Raw genomic sequence first — 6,240 nt, 5'->3', positions numbered from 1 at the left:
ACACAGGGGGCGGAAAAACACATGCTGTGAACAAAAGAGAGCTGAGTGGCGGGTGGGAGGTGGAACGGACTGTGTCCTTCTGGGGAGGCCGTGGCAGCGGTCCCCCTGTAGGTGCTGGCTTTAAGCTGGACAAGCACGCATTATCCTCTCCGCACCCTTGACGTACTCTCATCCTTCTTCCCTCTGCCCTGCCTCAACACCCGTCTGGCTCCCAGGCTGATGGGTTGTATTGGTTTCATTATTGATGACCCTGCACACCATCGGTAGCTGAACTGTGCGGTGCCACAGGGAGGTAGCTCTTGAGTGCCCCAGGAATCCCTGGGAAAGGAGGGAAATGTTCAGCATAATACCCGCTTTCTGCCTCCTTCTGGACACTGCTGGCGGGTTCACAGTGGGTCTCCTCAGCCTCAGGTACCTGGGCTGCCTTGTCAGCTCCTAGGAAGTGTTTGCGCGAGGGCGTTTCCCCGAGCTCACTGCTCTCCTTTCTCACTCCTCCAGGCAGCCTCATCTGTCACCGCAGCTCTGGAGGACTTTGTGAAACCCGCGCAGCTGGACGGCGAAAACTGCTTTAAATGTAGCAAGTAAGATGATTGCCATCGACATATTAATATTAGATCCTGCGTGAAGGTGCTGCATGTCATCGAGCATAAGTCATCTTTTCACGTATGTTCAACGCACGATCATGACACGCAGCTGTTTTGTTTAATATGTCCTTATGCAACTGAAGAGCCTTAAAATAGGGTAAGGATGTGCGAGACATGAAAGCTTGTCTGGCTTTCTGGGTGGGAAAAAGGGTGCATTTCAGCACTTGGCTCTGTGCTTGGTTTCAAGGTGTGACAAGATGGTTGCCGCCTCCAAGAGGTTTACAATCCACCGTGTGCCCAAGGTTCTCACGGTGTGTCTGAAAAGGTTTGAAGACTTCACCGGCAGGAAGATCAGCAAGGTGTGTACGCCAGTGGAGCGCAACTTTCTCTTCCCGGAGCAGGAGATTTCCCAAAGCAGTACGCTCTTTCACAAGCTGTTCAGGTTGAGTTTTTCGTGTTCCCTTCTGGGGAGGGGAGAGGAGAGGTCCCGTGGGAAGACAAGCATGTACTCCGCTCCGACAGAGCTGCTTTGGCCGGGAACAGTTTCCTGCCACCCAAACCATTACATGTTGAAGGCTATTTCATGTAGTATTTCAGGATGATTTCTGAGCCCTCTTGGTCTCTCCGTAGGTGGTGGAGTATCCCGAGTACTTGGATCTTCGGCCATACACATCTCAGGCAGCTGGAGAACCGCTCCTCTACGCCTTGTATGCTGTCCTGGTGCATAGCGGTGGCAGCTGTGATGCAGGACACTATTTCTGCTACACAAAGGTAAAGAGCAACTTCCTTCCTAGCAGGGGAAAAACGTGTGCTGGGGAAGACACGCTTTCACAGCAGTGTTACTGGCAGCCAAGGCTTTGGGGGAGAAGGTCTCCTTACCAGCTGCATTGGATTTGTTTTAGCGTACTCTTGGTTCTGTTGCTTTCTGCCTGTGTTATCGTTGAGAAACCATGCAGTTCATCTCCAGATATCGTTGCCCTTTTTTACAGGCCAGCAATGGACTGTGGTACGAGATGAACGATTCGTCTGTGGATGGTCGTGGCATCGATACAGTTCTCAGGCAGCAAGCCTATTTGCTGTTTTATGTCAGGTAATAACAAGATTTAAAATGTGTTCAGAATACGTTTCCTTTTCCCGGCTTTGCTGTTCTTCTTCTCATCCTCCGGAGTGTTTCTCTTTCTGTCACAGGAGACAGTTACTACCTGCATTATTCGGTGCTGTCAAATGTGAACTACCCCCCGTCAGTCTTTCTCTCTCCTAGCTGGGCTTTAGGCTCCTGCCCTGCTGTGAACTGCTACTTGCCTGCTCTCTGAAGCTGGCTAATGTAGAGAAGAATACTTAGAGGCAATTCCGACAGGAAAGATGGGGAGGGACTATTTATCAGGGAGTGTAGTGATAGGACGAGGGGTAACGGTTTTGAACTGAAAGAGGGAAGATGTAGATTAGATATTAGGAAGAAATTGTTTACGGTGAGGGTGGTGAGACACTGGAAGAGGTTGCCCAGAGAAGTTGTGGATGCCCCCTCCCTGGAAGTGGTCAAGGCCGGGTTGGATGGGGCTTTGAGCAACCTGATCTAGTGGAAGGTATCCCTGCCCATGGCAGAGGAGTTGGAACTAGATGATCTTTAAGGTCCCTTCGGACCCAAGCCATTTTGTGATTCTACGATTCTATGAAATGGAGGCCGTAGGGGGTGTAAAGACGAGGACTTGCTCTGACAGGGGTAGACCTGGTGGGAAGACCCCAGTCGAATTTCCCATTGGTAGTCTTGGTAGCGTCTTCTCTCTGCCATAGAAACCGCTCCAAGAAGATGACTGAACGCCAGGGGAGGCTGCAAGAACAGCCTTAAACGGAGACCACTCTTTTTTTCTCCAGGCGCTCTGATTTGAAAACAGGAGAAAGGGCTTCTTCCTCACCGGCACCATCATATGCCCGTTCCTTCCTCAGTCAGTGGGGGGCTGACAGCGAGCAGGCGGGTTCTGTGGGACCACAGGGCCTGCCTCGCAGGACTAAGGTAACTCTGGGGAGGTGGGTCAGGGCACCAGATGTGGACAGTGGATTTCTTTCTGGGATCTTGGCATTACTCTCTTTTCCCTCCCACGCTGCAGCTTTCTTCACAGCCACAACGCGGCTCCCTCTCAAAGCATCCCGCCTAGATCCACCCCGTTTGTCTGCCTTTGGCCCTTCTGCCTTTGCAGCCCTCCGGGAGAGCCTTTGGGAGGCCCTTAGCTGTCCCCTCACACAGCTCCTGGGGGTTCCCCACTTTTCTGGTCCTTTCAGGAGCAAAGGGCAGGACCTTTTCACTCTCTCTTTGCAGGACATGGCAGTGGGCATGGAGGGCTCTCCAGAGGACAGCGCCTCCTCCGCAACAGCCAGCACCAGCCAGCTAACCCGGGCAGGTGCACGGGAGGCATCTGCAGGCTGGCCGTGCCCCACCTGGCCAGGCAGGCTCAACATCGCCTCCTACATTGGCTTCTGCTTGCACCGCTTCTTCTGCGGCTGTATGAGGCTGGTGTCCAGAAGGAAAGCTGCGTGCCGGGTCTGCTGTCAACCATTTGACCATGTGCTGCACACCATGCGAGAAGACAGCAATAAAGACGAGCATGGACTCAGCCCTTCTTCCCGCTGCCAGAGGAACGGTGCCAGGGAGAGGGCCCGGAGCAGATCCCCGCAGTGGCGCAATGATCTCCGCAGCTGGTTCGTGGACGCCACGGACTATGACCACGCAGCAGGGAGGAGGAGAACTGGTCCTCCAAGTTGTGACAGCGCTCCCAGGGATGACGCAGCTCCAGGGCCCTCCAACGGCAGCTCCCAGTCGGCTCCCACACCCAGTGCTGCTCGGGAGCCAACCCTGCCAATGCAGAGAGAGCGGAGCAGATCCCTGCGGCAGGGCTACGATCTCCGCAGCCGCTTTGTGGAGATCACGGACTACCACCGCTCAGCAAGGAGGAGGAGGAGGTGGAGAGCAAGTCCTCCACGTCGTGACGGAGCCCCAAGGGATGACGGAGCTCCAGGGCCCTCCAACGGCAGCTCCCAGTTGGCTCCCACGCCCAGTGCTGCTCAGGAGCCAACCCTGCCAATGCAGAGAGAGCGGAGCAGATCCCTGCGGCAGGGCTACGATCTCCGCAGCCGCTTTGTGGAGGTCACAGACTGCCACCGCTCAGCAAGGAGGAGGAGGAGGTGGAGAGCAAGTCCTCCACGCCGTGACGGAGCCTCAAGGGATGACGGAGGTCCAGGGCCCTCCAACGGCAGCTCCAAGTGGGCTCCCACACGCAGGGCTGCTCAGGAGCAAACTCTGCCGAGGCAGAGAGAGCGGAGCAGATCCCCGCGACGGGGCCATGATTTCTGCAGCCGGTTTGTGGACACCACAGACTATGACCCCTCAGCAGGGAGGAGGAGGAGGAGGGTTTCGGTGCCCCAGAGATGCACGTCGGACAAATACTCAGGGCGCTGCGGTGGTGACGGGGGCAGATTGTGACCCTGGATGGGGGAGGGGCACAGCATCTGACTCCTGCAGTGCCGGAGAGGAGGAGGATGAAGAATCCAGGAAGCACCAAAACTGCCCCCAGCAGGGACCAAGCTGCACAAAGGGCACCAGCAGCGCACCCTGTCCCTCCTCCCAGTACTGCCTCTGGCCAGGAAGAGCTCAGAGGGACCTTCCAGAGACTTGGACAGCTCTGCCGGCTAGCCCGTCTGCCCACAGGCCCCTCGAGGAAGAGCTTTCATCCCTGTTCAGCTGTTGGGATCGCCTGGCAAAAACAACACACATTTGGTACCAACAGGCAGAAAAGCCAAAGCCAGAAGTAAAAACACTTGTTGGCCTTGCGTATATCATTCATTCTTCTCTGTAGGTGTTGGGAAATACCCAGTGTGGGAGGTTTATGTCTCGGGATTTTGAAAGCTGTGTGCTTGCGTATGCCCATCTTGCAATCTCTTCTTTTTAAATACGGAGTTCAAGTCACTCGAACAGAAATGGGCTGGATGAGCCGACAGCGAGCGGGACTGAAACGGGCTGAACGGCCGGGCCCGGAGGGTGCTGCTCAGTGGCACCAAGTCTAGCGCGAGGCAAGTAACTAGCGGTGTCGCCCAGGGGTCAGTACTGGGTCCGATCCTGTTTAACATCTTCCTTAATTAATGGCCTGGATGATGGGGCAGAGTGTAAGTCACCTCAGGTGGCTTTCTTTTTACGTAGTTTTTGGTTTTCAAAGACGCTTTTGTGTAAACATCCTTGAGAGTTTAAGCAGGAGGGCTTCAAAGCGGGCTGAAAGAGGGCTGCAGAGCAGCCCCCTCCTGCTGCCCTGTTGTGGATCGCTCCTCTGTGCTCGGTCCCCACGGCATCGGAGGCGGTGCTGAGGTGCTGGAGTGAAACGTTAGGGTGCTGCAAAGGAGCAGGCAGTGACGGCCAAGAGGCAGATCCTCTCCTCGGCTGCACAGTCACTCCTGTGTTTAGCAAAGTCATTGGTTTCCAGCGGTGCCAGGGAACAGTTTGCGGTGCCTGGCAGGAGCATCACAGACTACTTGGGTCTCCTTCTGTGCTCTGAACTTGCAGAGAGCTACAGAGGTGACAAAACTTCTTGGCCAGGAAGACCCTCCTCAGGTGACCCAACGCGTGTTTGAAATCCACCTAGAGAGTATTGATCCTTGTAGAAGAGAGACGATCCCAAAGCATCAAGTTTGGATCGCTGCAACAGCTTTTGGAGTGGAAAACGATGGCAAAGTTAGAGCATTTCCGTTTTTGTTTCTCTCAGTTAAAGCATTGTCAGATGCCACAGTGATGGGCAACGTATCAAGTCTGAAGACAGCTTCCTAAGTTGGCGTTTCCGATGTCCATAATGTCTAATGAGGACAGACACAGTCTGCACAGGCCTGACATAGCTTCCTAGAGCCTGGAAGCCCTGGCACCTGGTTCTGGTCAGGCTCCTCGTTGCCTTTACTAATAATAGCAACGAAATACATATATTTTTTTTAATCTTTCTTTTTTTTTTTTTCTTTTTTTTTTTTTTTTTTTTTTTCCACCAGGCACCTTCATAGGAATAATAGTAAAAAGTGAAATAAGAAAAAACTCTGGCCAGGTCACCTGATGGATAAGATGCCTTCCATAAAAGGAGCCCCTCGGGGCTCAGGCATTCTTCAGCCACGTTCACCTGACCAAGCCCGCCTTGCTGTGGCATTTTGTGAAGGGCAATGAACGTCACGCTGCCCAAGCACAAGAGCTGTAGCTGAAGTGTGTGAGTGAGGAGCGGGCAGCGAAGGCACACCCTGCTCGACATCCAGCTGCCAGGATCCTCTGCTTCCCTGTGTAGCATGGGGCGCTGCCAGCTCCTGAGCCCTGACCCCGTGTCGTGGTTTAACCCCAGGAGGCAGCTCAGCACCACACAGACGCTCACTCACTCCCCCCCGCACCGATGGGATAGGGGAGAGAATCAGGAGGGTAAAAGTGAGGAAACTCATGGGTTGAGATAAAGACGGTTCAATAATTAAAGCAAAAGCCGCGCACGCAAGCCAAGCAAAATAGGGAATTCATTCACCACTTCCCATTGGCAGGCAGGTGTTCAGCCATCTCCAGGAAAGCAGGGCTCCATCACGCCTAACGGTGACTTGGGAAGACAAAACGCCATCACTCCGAACGTCTCCCCTTTCTTTTCCTTCTTCCCCCAGC

The sequence above is a fragment of the Aptenodytes patagonicus genome, unplaced genomic scaffold (genome assembly GCF_965638725.1).
Source record: "Aptenodytes patagonicus unplaced genomic scaffold, bAptPat1.pri.cur scaffold_78, whole genome shotgun sequence".
Classification (NCBI taxonomy): domain Eukaryota; kingdom Metazoa; phylum Chordata; class Aves; order Sphenisciformes; family Spheniscidae; genus Aptenodytes; species Aptenodytes patagonicus.
The sequence above is the reverse complement of the archived record's forward strand: the minus strand, read 5'-3'. Positions refer to the sequence as shown.